Source organism: Euprymna scolopes, chromosome 14 (assembly GCF_053919585.1).
Source record: "Euprymna scolopes isolate OS-2025 chromosome 14, ASM5391958v1, whole genome shotgun sequence".
NCBI classification, from domain to species: domain Eukaryota; kingdom Metazoa; phylum Mollusca; class Cephalopoda; order Sepiida; family Sepiolidae; genus Euprymna; species Euprymna scolopes.
The window spans coordinates 86,298,477-86,323,959 of NC_136495.1; positions in this window are offsets into that span (position 1 = coordinate 86,298,477).

Below are 25,483 nucleotides of genomic sequence, written 5' to 3' on the forward strand. Positions count from 1 at the left end.
GAAGCCTGACAGGGATCAACAAGGAGACGATGGTGAAAATATTGATTGAGCAGAACATCCCGGCGAACTACATCTGCCGGAAAAGCTATGCCATGTGGGATGTCCTGCTTCCCACCCCAGAAGACGCCGTCAGACTCTCTAAGGTAAACCATCAATCCAAAAACATCAAATTGCACCCGGTTTACCTTAATAAGAGAAGGACAATTGTGTCGGTGCTAAACGTCCCCTGCTACATGGGAGCAAAACAGCTGGGAGCTATCCTCAGCCAATATGGGAATGTCGAAGAAGTCACGCCGAGCCGCGGTCAAAGAAATATCATGACCGGAGATTACAAGGTGCAGATGGTGTTGGATAAGGTGGGTTTCTTCGGCATCCTGGCCACGATCCAGTTTGGGGATTGGACGTTCTCCTTAATAGTTGAAGGGAGGAGGCCCCACTGCTGGCAATGCCAACAACAGGGCCATATGGCCAAGGACTGCCCTAAACGAAAAACAGCCAGCAGAACGGCGGAGGCGTCCAAAGCCACAATCATGCCCCCCACTCCCGTTAAAACCACAAGTGCCCCAGAAGCCAAACAGGGATGGGTGACGGTCGCTAAAAAGGGAAAGACCAGCAAACAGCCTTCCACTCCAACAGCGATCATAGCCCAAACCGAAGACATGACAGGGGATTTAACAAAAATGGACACACAAGCACCAGCCTCCTCAAATAAAAGGAAACTACAAGAATCTGAGGAGGAGGCAGTGTCGGAAGAAGAGGAAGAAGCCTCACCTAAGTGCTACAGAAATAAGATGAGCGAGGAGGAGAAAGAGCCGGAAAATGAAGGCAGATCACCCAACCCCCACAGAGACTGTCTTACCATCGGAAAAGCAGTCTGTGCACCCCGTCTCCTCTTCGGCCCCCCAGCCAAAGCAACAAACATCCACCTCGCCCTCCCTCCCAAACCCGCCTAAAGATGCTCCGTGCACTGTGTCTTGCGACAAGCCCATCAACGTCGCAACGGAACAAGACACTCCCTCCCCGAAAATCTCTCCCCCTCCTCAGCTTCAAGAGGACCCCTCCCCGACAGCAGCAGTGAGAGCAGAGAGAACTAAGAAGCTGCCGTTCCTGCCAGGGGACAGGATATGTGAACCGGACCTTCAGCGAAATATACCAGAACTGAAGGGGAAGCAGAAGGTCCGTTTCAACAAATTACAAAACTTTTTGTATGTGGGTGGTGACAGAGTCACACAACCAGACCACTTTAAAGACGCCCCCTTACTGACAACCTTTGTAAGGGCAAACAAAGACTCAAGAACGGAGGGTCTATGGGTGATGCTGGAGGCAGCCAAGGAGGCCATACCAGGCCAACAGCTTGTCAACATGGACCATCCGTCTCTTAAAAACTTAACAGTAAAATGCGAAGGTCGCACACCCCTGTATGTCCACCCTTCCCTATACAGGGCATTGAAACTAACTTTTCCCCTGGACGTGGGAGGCATAGCCAAGGATGGATTACCTTCTGCGGACCTGCTGACCGGAAGCCTTGGGCAAGCCTGCTACGTCCTCACTGCCGAGGACTTCAGACCCGTCTGTGACACTGCCTAAGGTAAGTGAACATGGCTTTAAACTTGGCTACATTGAATGTGAGGGGCATCAGGTGTCGAAGCAAGGCCTCGCGCGTTGTGAGAGACCTGGTGTCCCTTAAGGTAGATATCGCCGCTATACAGGAGACCCACTTTGTTTGTGACGAGGATTGTCAGGTGCTGGTAAACGATTACGATGTCTACTCAGCATATGGCAATACTTATAGTCGTGGAATCTCCTTGCTAGTGAAACGCACCCTGTCAGCGTCGGTGAATGTTGTAAACGCAGGCGAGGACGGGCGGGCGCTTGTTGTTGATGTTGCTGTTAATTGTAGTGTTTTTCGGATTGTTGCTGTTTATGCTCCCAATTCTGCTGTAGAGAGGGCAACCTTTTTTCGACGGTTGGAGGGCTTCTTAGTGGATCCGGAACGGTTAGTTTTAATGGGTGATTGGAATGCAATCCTTGATCCCAAAATAGATAAGGTCGGGAGGGCTAGCGGGTCGGTGCAGTGTGACAGCACTCTGTCTGATTTGATGGCTTCGTGCGATCTCGTCGACAGATTTCGTCTGGATCATCCGGGGCGGGAGATGTGGACGTGGCATTCTGTAGTGCCTTCCCATCCAAGTACTTACTTGGATCGGATGTTAATTATAAGAGGCGATGTAGACTTCCTATCTTGCCCCACATTCCACTTGTTAGGACACTCGGACCATAAACTTGTTATGGCCCGTTTGAACTTAAGTGCTAGGCCTAAACTGGCCGGATACTGGAAGTTCAACAGCACCTTGTTGGAGCTGGAGGACTACCGGTTGAAGGTCACTGAGCTAATTCAGCGGGCTTTAGTGGGGGCGGTTACAGGGAGTAAGTGGTGGGTTAGTCTTAAGGCCAAAATTAGGCGCTTCTCTGTCCAGTATAGCCAACGCCTCGCATTAGATAAGGCGAAGGAAAAGAAGCGCTTAGAGGATAAGCTGACCCGGGCGGTGGAAGGGGGGGATCCCCTAGAGTTAGCACTAGCTAAACAAGATCTCAACCACTTGGCTAGCGAGCGGTATGAAGGTCAAGTAGTTAGGGCTAGGTTAAAGAAAGTTTCCAACGAGGCTGTGAATGTTGACGCCGTTGAGCGTAAGGCTGCTTTAAGGCACGGTTCGGATGGGTACATTCGTAAAGTACATAACCTGGAAGGACACGCTTTAGTATCGACTCGGGAGATCTGTGAGGGGTTTCGGGAGCATCTATCGGTGCGCTTCACCCAACTACCCAGACTCAGGGTTGATGAGTTTGGCAGCTATTTGGCTGACTCGCCCTGCCTCACGGCGGCTCGAGCAGCTAGCTGTGATGGTCTTATTACTGAACATGAGGTCATTACTGCGTTGAAGCAGGTCGGCTATAACAAATCTCCGGGGCTTGATGGTTTACCCTACGAGTTTTACTTGAGGCTGTCGCCCATGTTGGTCCCTCTTCTGAAGGATATGTTCAACCATTGGTTTGCTCAGGGCTCCATCCCTGGACAGGTTACCAAGGGTGTGATCACATTGCTGAGGAAAGGTCAACGGCATGGTGGGAGGGAAAACTTTGATGATTTTAGGCCCTTGACTGTGCTAAACACAGAGTTAAAGATTTTGGCAAAGATTCTTGCGAATCGCTTGCAGGTTGTCATCACTGACTTGATCGAACCGGACCAGACTTATGCTGTAAAGGGGAGATCGATTCAAGACAATTTGCACTTGATACGCTCGATCATAGAGGGGACAGAAGACGACGCCGAAGCCGCGCTGATCAGTTTAGATCAGTCCAAGGCATTCGATAGGGTCGACCATCAGTTCCTAGGATCTGTGCTAGAGGCCGCCGGATTTAATCCGGACTTCCGCAAGTGGATCTTTGTTCTGTATGACAGGCCGACGGTAGCGGTGCAGATCAACGGTAAGCTGTCGGAGTCATTCGCTGTCTCTCGGTCGGTGCGACAGGGTTGTCCGCTGTCGCCTCTGTTGTATGTCCTGGCGTTGGAACCCCTCCTTTGCAAGTTAAGGGATGAGGCGGCTACACCAGTCCTGCGCGGAATAGCTCTCCCTGGAGGCACACGAGCCAGGGTTTCCGCGTTCGCCGATGACGTCACCGTGTTCGTGGCTTGCCACACGGACGTTCAAGCGGTGGTTGAGGTGCTCGCTCGATACGAAGAAGTAACAGGGGCCATTTTCAACTGTAGCAAGTCTGTTGGCCTGCGGTTGGAGGCCTGGACCGGGGTAAACTCGCTTCCAGGTATTTTCAGCTGGACCGATGGACCGGTCCGCATTCTCGGTGTCTGGTTTGGACCGGGACTTCAGCTGGAAAAGAATTGGTTGGAAGTACAGTCTAAGGTCAAATCGTCAGTAAAGACTTGGATTGGAAGGAAATTGTCCTTGAAGGGTCGGGCGGAGGCGTGTGCTACATACGTCTTTCCGCTCATCCTTTACCGTTTGTCTGTACTTCCTCTCCCTGCAGAACGAGTAACCCACTTACAAGGGTGCCTCGATTCACTATTGTGGAACGAGGGTAAGCATTATGTCTGCAGAGAGGTCTGTGTTCAACGTCCGAGCGAGGGAGGCCTGGGTCAGCCCAGTCTCTTGTGTCATAGAAACGCCGAGAGATTGGCTTTCCTGGGTCGTTCGCTTGAAGGAGACGCTCCTTGAGTCCCTGTGGTTGAGAACTCGTTTCCCAATCTCAAACCCAACCCTTTGGTAGAAGGTCGTCGTAGACCGAAGGGGGAGTCCAAGTTCTTCTCCGAATGCCGGACCGCTCTTAGAGCTTTGCCGGGGACCAGTGTCCTCGATCAGCCAAGGAAGAAACTATATCGGGAGTTAGTGGAGGGTACCGTGAAGGATCCACTTTGTAGGCGGATGGGATGGTCCATGGAGGTTGTCCGTTCTCAATGGTGTTGGGCGCCGGGACGGGAGATTCTGAATAACTTTGAATTCTCTCTGACTTGGCGACTGGTCCGAAATGCGCTGCCCCTCTTCGACGAACTTTTCCGGTATAAAGAACATACCAGGCGCTTCTGTCCGTGCTGTGACGAACGCGAGCCCGAAACAAGCGAGCACGCGTTTTTTAGTTGCAGCCGGATACAGCCCCTATTAAAGTACGTTGAGGGGGTAACAGCTCGCATCGATGCCGAGTGTCTGCTCGATCTCGACGTAGGAAGTTTTTTGTACAACATGGAGCCGCCGTTCCCCAGGGAGGAAAGTATGGTTTTCCTGGCGATCCTAGCAGTAGCGCGAATGGTCATTTGGATCACGCGCCTCAAGTTGGTCCGCGAAGGGACATCTGTTCTGGATCGGGATCTGATCGGTTACTTTAAACATTTGCTTAAAGTAAAAATCAGATGCGATTGGAAGAGGTTGCCTAGAGTGGAATTTGATAAGAGGTGGTTGCACAGCACTAGTTTGTGCATCCTTCGAGTAGCCAAGTTTCAATTCGTGTTCCCTCCTTGAGCATGGCACGGGCGGTGCTGAGTCCTTCGGAACCCATCCCGCCTAGGTCTTAGCATAGTTCAGTAAAGAGACTCTTGACTGGTGGTACAAACGAGATCCCACTCCTATTATTATTTTTGGTACTAGAGAACCTCTGAGTCTACCCGTTCCCCTTTGTCACATATTTGTTTTGAATAAATCCCAATCCTCCCTCACTACTCAGAGGTCACCGACCGACCCCTCCACCCACTGCTTTATTTTCTCCCACTCCTAGTAAAGCTTTTTTCCCAAACCCTTCCTTAGGGATTTCCCTGCTTGTTTTCGGTTCCCCGGAAAACAGTTGGGGATCTAGCTGCTAGAATAGTACAGGGGGGTCAATACTAACAACCCAGTAGGATTTTTATTTTATGTTGAATTGAACTTTTTCATTAGCTTTCCCCCATTCCACGAGTTTATTTACTGTTAATTCCAACTTTTATTTTTCCAATGAAATCGGACTGTTTTGTCACCTCACAAATGCACATATACTCACTATATTTTATTTAAAAAAAAAAAAAAAAAATGCATACACAGACACACAGATAAGTTTTTACTAATTGTACATATGGTTCTTCCTTAATTTTAACGCTTGGGATTCACTAGTTAGATTAGGCTCCACAGAGTGAATGAGGTATTATGGTAAATGTTGCCAGTCAAGAGTAAGACTCCAAGTCATAATTGTCAATTACTAGTCACAAAGACCCTGTACCCTCCCCCTCCCAATTTCTTATAGGGCCTTTTGCCTAATTTTGTTTTCTGTGACTGTTCTGTATGTTTTTTGTAAAATTTTACCTTTTATGAATGTATACATGTGCTTTTACTGAAAATAAAATATATAAATAAGATCAAAGTGTAGTATCTGTTCCGACAGATACTGCAAGCAAAGACCATATGTGGGGGCAACCACACATATAAGACCTTGGTCAATGTAGGGGCAACCCTTCATACCAATTGTCACTATCCAGCTCCCCTACTCACTGGGGTGTTGGTCCCCATTTCCCCCTCACTCCTCACATTAAAAATCGGCCTTGTGCCTAATTTGCTCAGTGGGGGAGCAAATAAATACCTCAAAGTGTAGTATCTGTTCTAAGAATTTAAGCGGTTTCATCCTTCTCCCCCCAACCCCACTAAGAAAATAAGGAGAGAACCAAACGTCAATCGAAAATAAGGAGGGCCTTCTAATTGGCAGAGATGGTGGAAATTTTCTGTTTCTATGTCTATCCTTGTAGCCATGTCACTAGTAAGGGTGCTGGAGGTAAACGTTTTGTCTGGGCTGACGTTATCCGCCTGATAGTCAGGGACCCGAACCTTGGATTAACCACTAAGGAGGCTGTCCTATCAGCAGGTGCAAAGTACTGGGGCTGCTGTATTGCCATTTGGTGAATGGATTCTGGACCATGCAGTAGCTTCTGGTGGGGCGTCTCGATGCCATACTAGTGGGTAATTGTTACGGCTTTACCTTATCATTAGCTACAAAAAAAAAAAAAAAATTCTTCGTTTCTTTTTCTCTCTTAGTTTCCCCTCTCTGTCCTGCTCTAAGTAAATCTGACGACCTAGTCCACAAATTCCAAAATTTCATCATGACAAGTTTCAAGAAAAAATACACGATTAAACCCGGTTCTCCAACTTCCAACGTAGACCCCTACTACCATGTCTCCTTCTCCAACATCAGGGGTCTACGTTCTAACCTTCCAGAGGTTGAAACCCAATTACAGGAGACTAAATCAGACCTTTTATTTTTAAGTGAAACTGGCATTGGACAGGCTATTTCCCTAGAAGAGTTTGCAATTATAGGATACTCTAACTTAACTTCTAAATCTGACCCCCAAGATCGCCATGGGCATGGAATATGTGCCTATATTAAAGATAGCTTTCCATGTGGTAGGGACATCTCCAGGGAAGATCCTAACTTACCCTATATGTGCTTCCGGGTTGCTTTAGCTCACACTACTACATTTATATTTACTCTCTATCGCCCCCACAACAGCGGAGTTACTATCTTTCAAAGCATATCTGAGAAAATTGACCAAGTCCTATCTGCTTATCCTTCAGCTAACATTCACGTATGTGGAGTCTTCAATGTTCACAACGTCGAATGGTTGACCCACTCAAACAAGACCGATGATGAGGGGAGGTTCTGTCATGATTTCTCCATTGCCTATGACCTCACTCAGATTGTTCAGGAACCCACCCGTGTGCCCGACAATGACGGCCAGTATGCGAGCCTACTAGACCTTTTTCTCACAACTTGCCCTGAACTATGTTCAGTTTCTGTTCTGTCGCCTCTTGGATCTTCCGACCACTCTGTTGTATCAATTAAGATAAAAATGAAATGTAATAAGTCCCCAGACGTACCTCTCCATCGTACAGTATATCGATACACTAAGGCTGACTGGGATAGCTTCCGTACATTTATATCTGATCTACCTCTGCATTCCATGTTTAAAAAAGGATGTGTCCTCTATAGTATTAGACCTGACTGAATGGTTAATTGTAGGTATTGACTGTTTCATACCCTCAAAAAAGTTTCAGCAAAAACCTAACAGCCAGCCATGGTTCTCTCCAGAATGTGCTGCTGCCATTGCGCACAGAAATCACTTTTTCCACTGCTTCAAACGTAATAGATGTATGGAAACTAAAGCCGCTTTCAGGACTGCCAGCAACCATTGTAAGAAAGTAATAAAGAACGCAAGAGAGTTGTATGCTCAATCTGTTAAGTTCAAAGTAGCTGAGCAGCGGCTTGGTTCCCACCAGTTTTGGCAAATAGCAAACAGAATCCTGAACAGAAGCATGTGCTCCATCCCAACTATTAACAATGGACCTGAGGTAATCTCGTCAGCATCAGACAAAGCCAAACTCTTTGTAAAGAACTTTGCAGCTAATTCTACCCTTTGCGACCAAGGCCGCCAACCCCCAATATTTCCTCCTGTATCAGAAAACACACTATGTGATATACGTATATCTGTACGTGATGTTGCCAAGCTAATCAAAAACCTTGATTCCAGTAAAGCAACTGGCCCTGACGGTATTCCAATTATAGTACTCAAAAAACTTCAACCTGAACTAGCACCCATACTTACAAAACTGTTTAAACGTTGTCTTAAGGAGAATAGTTTCCCATCTCCCTGGAAAATTTCATCAGTATGCCCTGTTTTAAGAATTCAGGTGATCGCTCATCCCCCTCTCAGTACAGGCCAATAAGTCTCCTGTGCGTCATGAGTAAGTTGCTAGAATCTGTGTTAAATACAGAAGTAATCAACTATCTCAACAAAAATAACCTTCTTAGTGACACTCAATATGGTTTCCGTTCTGCTAGATCTACAGCAGATGTGCTTACAGTTATATCGCATAGGATTAGCAAATCTCTCGACGGTGGCAATCTTTCTAGGGCAATTACTCTTGACATATCTAAGGCCTTTGATAGGGTATGGCATGAAGGTTTACTTCATAAGATCGCTAGCTATGGTATAGCTGGAAAAGTCTTCTCAATTATTAAACCATTTCTTTCTGATAGGTTCATAAGAGTAGTAGTTGAGGGGCAAAAATCAGAAGCTCACAGTATTAATGCCGGTGTCCCTCAGGGGTCCATCCTGGGCCCATCTCTTTTCCTGATCTGCATTAATGATCTTCCAAATCACATCCTTACATCATTTGTAGACATTTATGCTGACGATACTACCATTTATGGTAGCACATCTAAGACAGTAAACGACCAAGTTCTCTCCAATTCTCTCTCCTCTGATCTTGAGCACGTAGTACAATGGGGAAAGGAGTGGCTGGTTACTTTTAATGCATCTAAAACCAAGCTTCTCTCTTTACATCATCAACATTCTAATCCACATCTGGCATCAATTGAAATGAATGGCTCTCGTCTTCAGGAGGCCTCAAGTTTTGACAAGCTTCTGGGCTTGACCATTACTCCTGATCTTAAATGGAACACGTACATCAAATCTGTTGCCAAGGCCGCTGGAAAAATGGTGGGATCTTTCTATCGATCCGGTAAATATCTCACTGCTGATGCTATTCTCTATCTATATAAGAGCCAGGTACGTCCAAGGATGGAATACTGTTGCCACATCTGGGCAGGAGCTGCTAGAAAGGACTTGTCCTGCCTTGATAGAGTTCAAAATAGACTTCGTAGCCTCGTAGGAGATGTCCTTTTCTCCTCCTTGCAACCTCTATCTCACAGAAGAGATGTTGCGAGTTTGTCTCTGATGTATCGTTATTTTCATGGAAAGTGTTCGACTGAGCTTCAATCTATGGTCCCCCCTCGCTAAACTTTCACAAGAAACACTCGTCTAGCTGTAAACACTATCAATAATTCCCCCCACTCTTTATCTGTGCCTAAACCTAAACGTAGATTCCATGAACAAAGCTTCTTTCTTAGAACTGCACGCCTGTGGAATTGTCTTCCGTTTTCCTGCTTTCCGGCTGACTACAATATGGTTGTGTTCAAGTCTAACGTAAATAAGTTCTTGATGAGCCGTTCCATATAAGTTATTAAATTTACCAAATTTTCATTACTAATGATTACTATATTGTCTAATTTCTACTGTACACTCTTTAACCCTTATCCTTGAGTGGCCTCTTGGCCTTGATAATGTGGTGATGCCTATGTAAAAAAAAAATAAAAATAAAAATAATAATAATAATGTTTTTAGTTCAGCTGTGATTTTTGGAATATGACATCGTAATATAAATTATCCATCTTTTTTAATAGGAGATAATGCTCGGGAGAAAATTAAGCTGCATAAGACGGTTACTTGGTCTTTTGGCTAAGATCAAAGTGTAGTATCTGTTCTTAGAAGTAAAGCGGTTTCATCCTTCTCCCCTCACCCCCACTAAGAAAATAAGGAGAGAAACAAACGTCAATCGAAAATAAGGATGGCCTTCTGTGATTTTTGGAATATGACATCTAAATATAAATTATGCATCTTTTTTTAATAGGAGATAATGCTCGGGAGAAAATTAAGCTGTATAAGACGGTTACTTGGTCTTTTGGCTAAGATCAAAGTGTAGTATCTGTTCTTTGAATTCAAGTGGTCTCATCTTCGTCCCAACCCCCACTAAGAAAACTCGAAAATAAGGAGGAGTACATATATCAACCAATTTTTTCCCATCCCAGGCGTCGCCGAGTGTTCTCCCAATCCCAGGCCATGCCGGGTAATCAGCTAGTATATATGTCGTGCTAGTGCTGTGTCATACTATTACGGGCGACGCTGGGTATTTTGCTCGTACATATGCACCAATTCTGTCCAATACTCATCTTCTTTTTCTACTTGGTCTTTTGGCTAAGATCAAAGTGTAGTATCTGTTCCGGCAGATACTGCAAGCAAGGACCAGATGTGGGGGCAACCCCACATGCCTGACCTTTAACCAGATCCCATTTCCCACCTCTCGGGAGCTGGTCCCCTTTTCCCCTTCCCCCTCCCTTCACTCCTCACATTAAAAATCGGCCTTGTGCCTAATTTGCTCGGTGGGGGAGCAAATAAATACCATCTGTTCCGGCAGATACTGCTAGCAAAGACCATATGTGGGGGCAACCCCACATATAAGACCTTGGTCAATGTAGGGGCAACCCTTCATACCAATTGGCACTATCCAGCTCCCCTACTCCCCGGGGAGTTGGTCCCCATTTCCCCCTCACTCCTCACATTAAAAATCGGCCTTGTGCCTAATTTGCTCGGTGGGGGAGCAAATAAATACCATCTGTTCCAGCAGATGCTGCAAGCTATGACTAGCTATGACTAGCTATGACTAGCAAAGACCAGATGTGGGGGCAGCCCGACATGCCTGACCATTAACCGGCTCCCATTTCCCACCTCTTGGGAGCTGGTCCCCTTTTTCCCTTCCCCCTCCCTTCACTCCTCACATTAAAAATCGGCCTTGTGCCTAATTTGCTCGGTGGGGGAGCAAATAAATACCATCTGTTCTTAGAAACAAAGCGGTTTCATCTTTCGCCACCTCCTCCCACTAAATCATAATATGCCTCTCACCTTCCTCAAAAATATATAATACGCATTTTTTTTTTTTACTTGGTCTTTTGGCTAAGCAACCGCTTGGCTAGCGAGCGGTATGAAGGTCAAGTAGTTAGGGCTAGGTTAAACAAAGTTTCTAACGAGGCTGTGAATGTTGACGCTGTTGAGCGTAAGGCTGCTTTAAGGCGCGGTTCGGATGGGTACATTCGTAAAGTATATAACCTGGAAGGACACGCTTTAGTATCGACTCGGGAGATCTGCGAGGGGTTTCGGGAGCATCTATCGGTGCGCTTCACCCAACTACCCAGGCTCAGGGTTGATGAGTTTGGCAGCTATTTGGCTGACTCGCCCCGCCTCACGGCGGCTCGAGCGGCTAGCTGTGATGGTCTTATTACTGAACATGAGGTCATTACTGCGTTGAAGCAGGTCGGCTATAACAAATCTCCGGGACTTGATGGTTTACCCTACGAGTTTTACTTGAGGCTGTCGCCCATGTTGGTCCCTCTTCTGAAGGATATGTTCAACCATTGGTTTGCCCAGGGCTCCATCCCTGGACAGGTGACCAAGGGTGTGATCACATTGCTGAGGAAAGGTCAACGGCATGGCGGGAGGGAAAACTTTGATGATTTTAGGCCCTTGACTCTGCTAAACACAGAGTTAAAGATTTTGGCAAAGATTCTTGCGAATCGCTTGCAGGTTGTCATCACTGATTTGATCGAACCAGACCAGACTTATGCTGTGAAGGGGAGATCGATTCAAGACAATTTGCATTTGATACGCTCGATCATAGAGGGTACAGAAGACGACGCCGAAGCCGCGCTGATCAGTTTGGATCAGTCCAAGGCATTCGATAGGGTCGACCATCGGTTCCTAGGATCTGTGTTAGAGGCCGCCGGATTTAATCCGGACTTCCGCAAGTGGATCTTTGTTCTGTACGACAGGCCAACGGTGGCGGTGCAGATCAACGGTAAGCTATCGGAGTCATTCGCTGTCTCTCGGTCGGTGCGACAGGGTTGTCCGCTGTCGCCTCTGCTGTATGTCCTGGCGTTGGAACCCCTCCTTCGCAATTTAAGGGACGAGGCGACTACACCAGTCCTGCGCGGAATAGCTCTCCCTGGAGGCACACGAGCCAGGGTTTCCGCGTTCGCCGATGACGTCACCGTGTTCGTGTCTTGCCTCACGGACATTCAAGCGGTGGTCGAGGCGCTCGCTCGATACGAAGAAGTAACAGGGGCCATCTTCAACCGTAGCAAGTCTGCTGGCCTGCGGTTGGGGGCCTGGACCGGGGTAAACTCGCTTCCAGGTATTTTCAGCTGGACCGATGGACCGGTCCGTATTCTCGGTGTCTGGTTTGGACCGGGACTTCAGCTGGAAAAGAATTGGTCGGAAGTACAGTCTAAGGTCAAATCGTCAGTCAAGACTTGGATTGGAAGGAAATTGTCCTTGAAGGGTCGGGCGGAGGCGTGTGCTACATACGTCTTTCCGCTCATCCTTTACCGTTTGTCTGTACTTCCTCTCCCTGCAGAACGCCTAACCCGCTTACAAGGGCGCCTCGATTCACTATTGTGGAACGAGGGTAAGCACTATGTCTGCAGAGAGGTCTGTGTTCAAAGTCCGAGCGAGGGAGGCCTGGGTCAGCCCAGTCTCTTGTGTCATAGAAACACCGAGAGATTGGCTTTCCTGGGTCGTTCGCTTGAAGGAGACGCTCCTTGGGTCCCTGCGGTTGAGAACTCGTTTCCCAATCTCAAACCCAACCCTTCGGTAGAAGGTCGTCGTAGACCGAAGGGGGAGTCCAAGTTCTTCTCCGAATGCCGGACCGCTCTTAGAGCTTTGCCGGGGACCAGTGTCCTCGATCAGCCAAGGAAGGAACTGTATCGGGAATTAGTGGAGGGGACCGCGAAGGATCCACTTTGTAGGCGGATGGGATGGTCGATGAAGGTTGTCCGTTCTCAATGGTGTTGGGCGCCGGGACGGGAGATTCTGAACAACTCGGAATTCTCCCTGACTTGGCGACTGGTCCGAAATGCGCTGCCCCTCTTCGACGAACTTTTCCGGTATAAAGAACATACCAGGCGCTTCTGTCCGTGCTGTGACGAACGCGAGCCCGAAACAATCGAGCACGCGTTTTTTAGTTGCAGCCGGATACAGCCCCTTTTAAAGTACGTCGAGGGGGTAACAGCTCGCATCGATGCCGAGTGTCCGCCCGATCTCGACGTAGCAACTTTTGTGTACAACATGGAGCCGCCGTTCCCCAGGGAGGAAAGTTTGGTTTTCCTGGCGATCCTAGCAGTAGCGCGCATGGTGATTTGGATCACGCGCCTCAAGTTGGTCCGCGAAGGGACATCTGTTCCGGATCGGGATCTGATCGTTTACTTTAAACATTTGCTTAAAGTAAAGATCAGATGCGATTGGAAGAGGTTGCCCAGAGTGGATTTTGACAAGAGGTGGGTGCACAGCACTAGTTTGTGCATCCGTCGAGGAGCCAGGTTTCAATTTGTGTTCCCTCCATAAGCATGGCACGGGCGGTGCTGAGTCCTTCGGAACCCATCCCGCCTAGGTTAGCATAGTTCAGTAAAGTGACTCTTGACTGGTGGTACGAATGAGATCCTGTCCCTGAGTTTATTTCTTTGGTATTAGAGAACCTCTGAGTCTGCCCAACCCCTCTGTTCCTCATGTTTATTTTCTGATGCCCCCGGTCATCCCCCTACTCAGAGGTCACCTTCCTACCCCCTCCATCCGTTGTTTTATTTTCTCCCACCTCTATTAAGGCCATTTCCCCAAACCCATTAGGGAGGCCCTGCTTGTTTTCGGTTCCCCGGAAAACAGTGGGAAATCTAACCACATAGAATAGTACAGGGGGGTCTTACTAACAACACATTAGTAGCTTTTTTCCCTTATTTTTTGGAAATGAACATTTTTATTAGTATAGTCCCACTCCACGAACATTTTATTCCAAATTAATTCAAGAACTCTTTTTAATGAAATCGAACTTTATTTTCTAACACATGCACATACACAAAAAAAAAAAAAATGCACACACAACACACAGATAAGCTTTTACAAATTGTAAATAAGTTATTTTTTACACTGAACGCTGGGGTATTAGTTAGATTAAGAGCCACAGAGTGATTGAGGTATTTTGGTAAATGTTGCCAGTCAAGAGTAAGACTTCAAAGTCTCATCTGTTAGATAGTCAAAAAGACCCTGTACCCTCCCCCTCCCAATTTCTTATAGGGCCTTGTGCCTAATTTTGTTGTGTTAATTTTTGTTTTTTATAATTTGATATTGTAAATGCATTTTTTGACTACAATAAAATAAATAAATAAGATCAAAGTGTAGTATCTGTTCCGGCAGATACTGCAAGCAAGGACCAGATGTGGGGGCAACCCCACATGCCTGACCTTTAACCAGATCCCATTTCCCACCTCTCGGGAGCTGGTCCCCTTTTCCCCTTCCCCCTCCCTTCACTCCTCACATTAAAAATCGGCCTTGTGCCTAATTTGCTCGGTGGGGGAGCAAATAAATACCATCTGTTCCGGCAGATACTGCTAGCAAAGACCATATGTGGGGGCAACCCCACATATAAGACCTTGGTCAATGTAGGGGCAACCCTTCATACCAATTGACACTATCCAGCTCCCCTACTCCCCGGGGAGTTGGTCCCCATTTCCCCTTCACTCCTCACATTAAAAATCGGCCTTGTGCCTAATTTGCTCGGTGGGGGAGCAAATAAATACCATCTGTTCCAGCAGATGCTGCAAGCTATGACTAGCTATGACTAGCTATGACTAGCAAAGACCAGATGTGGGGGCAGCCCGACATGCCTGACCATTAACCGGCTCCCATTTCCCACCTCTTGGGAGCTGGTCCCCTTTTTCCCTTCCCCCTCCCTTCACTCCTCACATTAAAAATCGGCCTTGTGCCTAATTTGCTCGGTGGGGGAGCAAATAAATACCATCTGTTCTTAGAAACAAAGCGGTTTCATCTTTCGCCACCTCCTCCCACTAAATCATAATATGTCTCTCACCTTCCTCAAAAATATATAATACGCATTTTTTTTTTTTACTTGGTCTTTTGGCTAAGCAACCGCTTGGCTAGCGAGCGGTATGAAGGTCAAGTAGTTAGGGCTAGATTAAAGAAAGTTTCCAACGAGGCTGTGAATGTTGACGCCATTGAGCGTAAGGCTGCTTTAAGGCGCGGTTCGGATGGGTACATTCGTAAAGTATATAACCTGGAAGGACATGCTTTAGTATCGACTCGGGAGATCTGCGAGGGGTTTCGGGAGCATCTATCGGTGCGCTTCACCCACCTACCCGGACTCAGTGTCGATGAGTTTGGTAGCTATTTGGCTGACTCGCCCCGCCTCACGGCAGCTCGAGCGGCTAGCTGTGATGGTCTTATTACTGAACATGAGGTCATTACTGCGTTGAAGCAGGTCGGCTATAACAAATCTCCGGGGCTTGATGGTTTACCCTACGAGTTTTACTTGAGGCTGTCGCCCATGTTGGTCCCTATTCTGAAGGATATGTTCAACCATTAGTTTGCCCAGGGCTTCATCCCTGGACAGGTGACCAAGGGTGTGATCACATTGCTGAGGAAAGGTCAACGGCATGGTGGGAGGGAAAACTTTGATGATTTTAGGCCCTTGACTCTGCTAAACACAGAGTTAAAGATTTTGGCAAAGATTCTTGCGAATCGCTTGCAGGTTGTCATCACTGACTTGATCGAACCGGACCAGACTTATGCTGTGAAGGGGAGATCGATTCAAGACAATTTGCACTTGATACGCTCGATCATAGAGGGGACAGAAGACGACGCCAGAGCCGCGCTGATCAGTTTGGATCAGTCCAAGGCATTCGATAGGGTCGACCATCGGTTCCTAGGATCTGTGCTAGAGGCCGCCGGATTTAATCCGGACTTCCGCAAGTGAATCTTTGTTCTGTATGACAGGCCGACGGTGGCGGTGCAGATCAACGGTAAGCTGTCGGAGTCATTCGCTGTCTCTCGGTCGGTGCGACAGGGTTGTCCGCTGTCGCCTCTGTTGTATGTCCTGGCGTTGGAACCCCTCCTTCGCAATTTAAGGGACGAGGCGGCTACACCAGTCCTGCGCGGAATAGCTCTCCCTGGAGGCACACGAGCCAGGGTTTCCGCGTTCGCTGATGACGTCACCGTGTTCGTGTCTTGTCACACGGACGTTCAAGCGGTGGTCGAGGCGCTCACTCGATACGAAGAAGTAACAGGGGGCATCTTCAACCGTAGCAAGTCTGTTGGCCTGCGGTTGGGGGCCTGAAGCTGGGTAAACTCGCTTCCAGGTATTTTCAGCTGGACCGATGGACCGGTCCGCATTCACGGTGTCTGGTTTGGACCGGGACTTCAGCTGGAAAAGAATTGGTCGGAAGTACAGTCTAAGGTCAAATCGTCAGCAAAGACTTGGATTGGAAGGAAATTGTCCTTGAAGGGTCGGGCGGAGGCGTGTACTACATACGTCTTTCCGCTCATCCTTTACCGTTTGTCTGTACTTCCTCTCCCTGCAGAACGACTAACCCGCTTACAAGGGCGCCTCGATTCACTTTTGTGGAACGAGGGTAAGCATTATGTCTGCAGAGAGGTCTGTGTTCAACGTCCGAGCGAGGGAGGCCTGGGTCAGCCCAGTCTCTTGTGTCATAGAAACACCGAGAGATTGGCTTTCCTGGGTCGTTCGCTTGAAGGAGACGCTCCTTGGGTCCCTGTGGTTGAGAACTCGTTTCCCAATCTCAAACCCAACCCTTCGGTAGAAGGTCGTCGTAGACCGAAGGGGGAGTCCAAGTTCTTCTCCGAATGCCGGACCGCTCTTAGAGCTTTGCCGGGGACCAGTGTCCTCGATCAGCCAAGGAAGAAACTTTATCGGGATTTAGTGGAGGGGACCGCGAAGGATCCACTTTGTAGGCGGATGGAATGGTCGATGGAGGTTGTCCGTTCTCAATGGTGTTGGGCGCCGGGACGGGAGATTCTGAATAACTCGGAATTCTCCCTGACTTGGCGACTGGTCCGAAATGCGCTGCCCCTCTTTGACGAACTTTTCCGGTATAAAGAACATACCAGGCGCTTCTGTCCGTGCTGTGACGAACGCGAGCCCGAAACAATCGAGCATGCGTTTTTTAGTTGCAGCCGGATACAGCCCCTATTAAAGTACGTCGAGGGGGTAACAGCTCGCATCGATGCCGAGTGTCTGCTCGATCTCGACGTAGGAACTTTTGTGTACAACATGGAGCCGCCGTTCCCCAGGGAGGAAAGTTTGGTTTTCCTGGCGATCCTAGCAGTAGCGCGCATGACCATTTGGATCACGCGCCTCAAGTTGGTCCGCGAAGGGACATCTGTTCCTGATCGGGATCTGATCGTTTACTTTAAACATTTGCTTAAAGTAAAGATCAGATGCGATTGGAAGAGGTTGCCTAGAGTGGAATTTCACAAGAGGTGGGTGCACAGCACTAGTTTGTGCATCCGTCGAGGAGCCAAGTTTCAATACGTGTTCCCTCCTTAGGCATGGCATGGGCGGTGCTGGGTCCTACGGAACCCATCCCGCCTAGGTTAGCATTATAAGTTCAATAAAGTAACTCTTGACTGGTGGTACAAATAAGATCCTGTTCCTGATTTTATTTTTTGGTATTAGAGAACCTCTGAGTCTGCCCAATCCCTCTGCTCCTCATCTTTATTTTCTGATGCCCCCGGTCATCCCCCTACTCAGAGGTCACCTTCCTACCCCCTCCATCCGTTGCTTTATTTTCTCCCACTTCCATTAAGGCTACTTCCCCAAACCCCATTAGGGATGCTCTGCTTGTTTTCGGTTCCCCGGAAAACAGTGGGGGATCTAGCCACATAGAATAGTACAGGGGGGCCTTACTAACAACACATTAGTAGTTTCTTCCTTATTTTTGAAATGAACATTTTCATTAGCTTTTTCCCACTCCACGAACATTTTATGCCAATTAATTCAAGAACTCTTTCTAATGAAATCGAACTTTATTTTCTCACACATGCATATACACAAAAAAAAAAAAAAAAAAATGCACACACAACATACAGAAATGAATATACAAATTGTACATAGTTAAATTTTACATTGAACGCTGGGGTTATTAGTTAGATTAGGATCCACAGAGTGATTGAGGTATTTTGGTAAATGTCAAGAGTAAGACTTCAAAGTCTCATCTGTTACATAGTCAAAAAGACCCTGTACCCTCCCCCCTCCCAATTTCTTATAGGGCCTTGTGCCTAATTTTGTTGAATTGAATTTTTTGTACGTTTTTTATGTTCAACTTTTTCTTTCTCAATAAAATATATAAATAAGATCAAAGTGTAGTATCTGCTCTCTGATACATACACAGCGCTAGGCAGTGCTATTCTGACGACACACTCTCGTGCCCGGAACACCTGACGAGCTTGTTGGGTAGCGTTCTGTCCGCACCCCCACTTGGTCTGTCTTTCTCTGCTCTCCCCCCTTACGGGGGGATCCGAGCTGATAATTTACGACCTTCCCGCGAGGGAGGGTCGGAAACACTTTCTCTCTTCCCTCCACTCACTTCCCACTCCCTCTCTCAGTTCTATCTCCCCTCTTGCCGCCTTTGGCGCCACTTCTTTTTGGCGCCAAAGTCGGCTCCCCACTTTGGACGCCGACTCCACGTCACTCATTTTGGTGAATTTTAATACAGGGAAGAGAGAGCTTTTTTCAAAAATGGACACCCCCAGCCCGGGACCACCAATACAGATACCCCCAGCCAGGGGGCTATCACAAGAAAAACAGCTCCCCAAGAGGACGACTCCCCAACAGGGGGAGCAAAAAGCAACGGGGCATACCGCCCGGACACTAAACCGAAGGACGCCCTCCCCAGAAGGGAGAAAACTCACCAGCAGCTCCCCAAGAGGGCGACTCCCCACAAAGGGGAGAAAAACAATGTTGGACGGGGCATCCCGCTCTGACAACAAAAATCAAGAGGCAGTAGCCCCAAAGGACGATAAGGGAGACAGTGCTCCCCAGAAGTGCTACTGCCCCAAAAGGGGAGCAAATCAAGAAAACGAGGGGGCATACAGCCTAGACCTCTCCAAAACAAAAGGGGCAAAAGCTCCCAAGGATAATAAAGAGGACAATGCTCCCCAGGAGGCCGACTCCCCAAAAAGGGAGGCATTTCCTGGAAGAAGCATAGAGCAAGGAGAGTCGGTCCTAAAGGAAAGCGGAAAGGGAAATGCCCCTCAAAATAGCAACCCTTCCACAAAAGAACAGCAAAAACAGTCCAATCTCACCAAAGATCCAACACCAACAAGAGGGTCGGCATGGGGGAAGACTGTAGAGAAGCAACTGTCCCCTCAAGAGTATAGAGACTTGTACTTGACCAAGTACAGACAATACATAGAGGGGGCAGAAATGAAACCAGTGCCAGGCGCTTGGGAGGCAATCGAAGACAGAGTCCTCTCCCTCATCATCTCAGATATGCCGGAAAACCGCCTCCTAGGGATGAAAAAGGAAGACATGGCGGGGCTCCTACACAAGCTAAACATCCCGGTACTATACCTGTACCAGAGGAGCTACGCCATATGGGACATCCTCATACCCACCAAGGAAGATGCAGAGAGATTCTCCCTACAAGAAATTAAGTATGGGAGAATAAAACTAAAGCCCGAATACCAGGGAAGGACAAGGACCCGGGTGCAGGTATTCAATGTACCTATACAAATATCAGCAGAAATCCTGGGATCCTTCTTCACACAGTTCGGCGAGGTGGAAAAAATAACCCCAGTGCGGTCGAAAACCGACATGCACTTGGGCAGCTACACTGTGGCCATGAGGCTAAAGAAAGAAGGCTTCCAGGCGATACCAGCACAGCTGACATTTAAGGAGGCAACTATGATGGTGGTGGTTGAGGGGAGTCGTCTGCACTGCTGGTTCTGTCAAAAGCAGGGTCACATGGCCAAGAGCTGCCCTCAAAGGTCAACTCCTACTCGAGTTACACTAAAGGCGGTCCCAACCTCTGAGACAGCACCAGTGTCCAAACAGGCTGTCATAACTCCTGCAACCGGAGCACCAACCCCAGCACCGAGGAAACCCAAAACTACGCAGGAGGCCAAGGGGGAGGAATGGATCACGGTGATGAGGCGGAAACGGAAGCCCACAATCCCATCTGCCACCGTCCCACCACCAACCCAACAACCGAGGCAGCAACAACAACAGCAACCTCCACAACAGCCACGGCAGCAGACACAGCAGCAGCAGCCAAACCAGCCGTTGAACCAGCTGCAGCAACAACATCAGCTGCCGCGGCCAATTCCACAACCAATGCCACGAAAACAGCGGCAACAACAAAAACAGCAGCAGCAGCCAAAGCAGCAGCAGCAACAGCCAGAACAGGAGCAGCAGCAACAAAAACGGCTGCAGCAACCAGAACAGCAACAGCATCAACCAGAGAAACAGCAATTAGAGGAGCAGCAACAACCAATGGTCCCCACACCAATTGAGACAGGGACCAAGCGAAGAAAACACTGCTCCTCTGAGGATGAATCTGCTAGCGAGAGGGAGAGGAACTCAACCTCACCACTCCCCGGTTCATTCAAAAGAATAAAAAAGAAAAGCAAAAAAAGGAGAGGGGAAGAAAAGGCAGCCCCCACTCCCTATGAGCATACACCACCTCTAACAACAACACAACCCACTTCCACCCCCAAACCACATACTGCACCAACACCAGACACCACACCAACACCAGACACCACACAGACACTCGTCCCCACACCAATGCAAATTGAGCCGCCATCCCAGAAAGAAAAGAATGAACCCGGGAGGGGGAGAGACCCTTCAGATTCTCCCACTTACGGACTCACTCAACAGGGACCCTTGCCCTCGAAACAAGGGAGGAACTTTGTTTTGTAGACCTCCTGTCTGTTGCAATGGACTTACCACACCGGCAGAGAAAAAATTTAAAACCTCTGCTGGACTACCAACAGATAGGGGGAAAAGACGTTAATGTCCCCTCTAATTTCCCGGACGCCCCACGGCTAACAACTTTCGTCAGGCTTCCTGAGGCCTGCAAGAACAACGTGCGGATAATGCTGGAGGCCGCTGAAGGGGCTGGTCCGGGAATTGAACTGATTAGGAAAAATGACCCTTTCCTTGAGGAACTCGCAAAACAATGCAAGGGAAAGGCCCCAGTGTTGGTCCATCCGTCACTCTATAGGGCCCTTAAATTGACTTACCTTTTGGATGTCGGTGGCATTGTGAGAGAAGGTCAGGACATGAAAAACCTGACCACCTTGAGCATTGCACACAATGTCGGTGTCCTTTCCCCGACTGACTTCGGAGCTGAGTGTAACACACCTTAAGGTAGGTACCATGGCTTTGAATTTGGCTAGTCTGAATGCGAGGGGCTTGTGATTATCGGGCTGGGTGGCTCGCCTCTGGCACGACCTCTTGTCCCTGGGAGTGGATGTGGCTGCGATTCAGGAGACGCATTTCGTTTCTTCTGTGGACTGTCAGGTGCTGGCCCGAGACTTTGAGGTTTTCTCAGCAGCCCGCGGGGGAAGGGAGTCTCCTTGCTAGCCTTTCTGCGACAATCGACGTTGTCCATAGGGATGCAGAGGGCAGGCTGGTTGTGGCATATGTTGCCATAAAAGATTATGTGTTTCGAGTGATTGCGGTTCATGCACCCAGCACCGCTCGTGAGAGGGTCTCATTCTTCAGTCAGCTTGACGCGTTTGTAGATTGTCGGAAGCGGGTAGTGCTAATGGGGGATTGGAATGCCATCTTAGACACCGACATAGATAAGGTAGGAGGCGGAGCTAGAGGGTTGGAGAGGTGCGAGTCAAGCCTGGCTGATCTGATGGCTAGATGCGGACTGGTCGACAGGTTTCGGGTCGAGCATCCAGGGCGGGAAATGTGGACGTGGACCAATAGCGTTTCCTCCTATCCAAATACCTATTTGGACAGGATGTTAGTTAGGAGAGGCGAAGTAGACTTCCTATCCTGTCCCACGTTCACTTGGCTAGGCCAGACGGACCATAAATTAGTTATGGCCCGGCTGAAGCTAGGAAATAGGCCTAAGTTAGCGGGGTACTGGAAGTTAAACACCTCCCTTCTGGAGATACAAGACTTCCGAGATCAGTTAAGAGAATTGATTAAAAAGGCACTAGTGGGGGCGGTTACCGGGAGTAAGTGGTGGTTAGGTCTCAAAGCCAAGATCAGAAGCTTTTCCGTCAAGTATGCCCAGCGCCTTGCACTAGATAAGGCCAAGACGAAGAAGCAGCTAGAGCAGAAACTAGCCCAGGCTACGGGGGAGGATGATAGGGTTAGTCAGGAACTAGCTAAGCAGGACCTTCTACGCGAGACTAGCGAGCGTTATGATGGCCAAGTAGTTAGAGCTAGGCTTAGAAAGATAGGCAACGAAGCAGTCAATTCTGATGCAGACGTGCACCGTGAGGTTTCTAGGCGTGGCTCGGACAAATACATTGCGAAAGTCAGACATCCGTATGGCCGCACCCTGGAATCGACTCGGGAGATCTGCGAAGGGTTTCGAGAACATTTCGAGGAGCGTTTTACGCAGCAGCCCGATCTTCCGGTCCTTGAGTTTAGCGACTATTTGGCCGACTCTCCCCACCTCGTGGCGGCTAGAGTGGCTAGTTGCAAGGGCCGGGTGACGGAGCGGGAGGTCTTTACTGCGGTGCAGCAGGTCAGTTGTGACAGATCGCCAGGACTTGATGGTCTGCCATACGAACTGTACTTGAGGCAGTCGCCCATGTTTCTGCCTCTTCTGACGGATATGTTCAACCATTGGTTTGCTCAGGGATCCATCCCAGGGCAGGTAACCAATGGAGTGATCACATTGCTGAAGAAAGTTGACGGGCATGGAGGGGAAGAGTTAGACGACTACAGGCCCATAACTCTGCTAAACACAGAGTTGAAGATTTTGGCCAAGGTCCTGTCGAATCGGCTGCAGGTTGTTATCGACGAATTGGTTGAACCGGAACAGAACTACGCTGTGAAGGGGAGATCGATTCAGAACAACTTGCACCTGATCCGCACAATCCTAGAGGGGGGAATAGATGACGACACGGAAGCCACGCTGATCAACTTAGATCAATCCAAAGCTTTCGATAGGGTCGACCATCGTTTCCTGGCAACTGTCTTAGAGGCCGCCAGTTTTAAACCGGACTTTTGCAAATGGATCTCCATAATGTATCGACAGCCCATGGCTGTCGTGCAAGTCAATGGAAAGCGCTCGAAACCCTTTGTCATCTCTCGGTCGGTTCATCAGGGTTGTCCGCTGTCGCCCCTGCTTTATGTCCTGGCTTTGGAGCCTCTGCTTCGCAAGCTGAGACATGGGGAAGCAAATTCGGCCCTGTACGGAATGGCTCTGCCTGGCGGCTCAGCTGCCAAGGTATCCGCGTTCGCCGATAATGTCACGGTCTTCGTGTCGGGCTTCAGAGACATTGAGGTCGTGTCGGAGGCACTTGCACGGTATGAAAGAATCACGGGGGCCAAGATAAACCGCAGCAAGTCGGTAGGACTGCGGTTGGGCGCCTGGAGTGGAAACGCAAACCTACCGGTGTCCTTCAGCTGGACAGATGGCCCGGTCCGGATCCTTAGCGTGTGGTTCGGACCGGGTCTCCAGCTTCACAAGAATTGGTTGGAGGTACGTTCAAAGGTGGAGGCTGCAGTCAATTCGTGGCTTCCTAGGAAACTTTCCTTAAAGGGTAGAGCTGAGGCGTGCGCCACTTACGTCTTTCCTCTCATCCTTTACCGACTGGCCGTACTTCCCCTGCCTGCACAACACCTAAAAGCTCTTGTCGAACTCTTGTCCTCGCTCCTTTGGGACAGAGGAAGACACTGGGTGAGCAGACAGGTCTGTATTCAACGTCCGTGTGAGGGAGGCTTGGGAATGCCGGACTTGAAGTGTCATCGAGATGCTGAGAGGCTGGCCTTCCTGAGCCACTATATGCAAGATGACCAACTGTGGCACCCTGTGGTTACTGCCGCCTTCCCCGACCTCATTCTCGACCCTTCCATCGAGAGCTGTCGCAGGCCGCGGGGAGAATCTGCCTACATGAAAGAGTGCCGAGCCACGCTAAAACGACTACCAAGGTCCAGTGACCTTGTGACTGCTACCCGTAGGGAACTCCATAGGGATCTAGTGAAGGGGGCCGCTGACGACCCGCTATGTGCACGTTTGGGGTGGCAGCAGAGTGAGATCCGCTCCGCGTGGAGCTGGGTGCCAGGTTCGAGTCATCTGAACAATTCGGAGTTCTCTCTGACCTGGCGATTGGCCCGAAATGCACTTCCACTCAACAACATTCAATGCAGTTCTGGGTTTTTGGAGTCACCTGATTGTCCCCGTTGTGGGACAACAGCCATAGAAACTACTGATCACGCTTTCTTCGATTGCCACGAACTCCGCCAGTACTGGTCGTATGTCAGCGAGGTGACGGCTCGCATCGATCCTGAGCATCCTCGCCCAATTACTGTATCCAATGTTGTGGACAATGTGAGGCCACCGTGGGACCGGGAAAGACAAATGGTCTACGTTATGATCCTGGCCGTGACGAGAATGGTGATTTGGACGTCGCGTCTGCAAGGTTGCCGGGGGGTGTTGTCTTTTTCTGATCAAGATCTGATCGCTTTCTTTAAACACCAACTACGGGTGAAGATCAGATGTGATAGAAGAAGGCTGCATTGCGCAGCATTTGACAGAAGATGGATACATGTGGCAAATCTGTGTGTACGAAGAGGAGCCAAATTTGAATACGTGTTCCCCACCTAGGTGTGGAACGCGCAGTTCTGTAAAGTAAAATTAAACAAGTAGCCTCTCAGCTAGCTGAGTGTGTGTTCTATTCCTCCCCGTTTAGGAAGTCTCCAAGATCCCCATCCCCTCTTACCTGCAATTTTTGTTTTCACCCCTTCCTCTAAATTTTACCCATCTTGGAGAGAAAGAAATACAAACTAACCCCCATCCCTTACCCACAAAATTTTCTTTTCTCCATTCACCCCCATCTAGAGGGCATCTTCACCTAGAGACTGACCCGCAGAAGCGACGTTCCTTTTACAAACCTAGTGGAACAGGCAGTCTATCAACTAGACGGGGTTGGGAGGGTCCTACTAATCACCTTTTGTTTTTTCTTCCCCACCCTCGACACAAATGAATTATTGTACCATTTTATTGTTATCTTTTTTGTTTTTACACGTCAATAAAAAATGTTTTAAAAACTGGGAGTTAAGTAGGACGTCCCCCAATATGAAAGGGTGAATGCGGTATTATGGTGAAAGAAGATACTAGCTGGGAGAAACTTTTGATTTTGTTTAGTTCTGGAGTGACAAGGATGACCAACGACCCCCAAAATCCCCCCTTTTGAGTTGGCCATGTGCCTAAGTTTTTTGTTCATCGTTGATTTTGACTGTATTTTTAACATGAATAAAAGATTTAATATCTCAAAGTGTAGTATCTG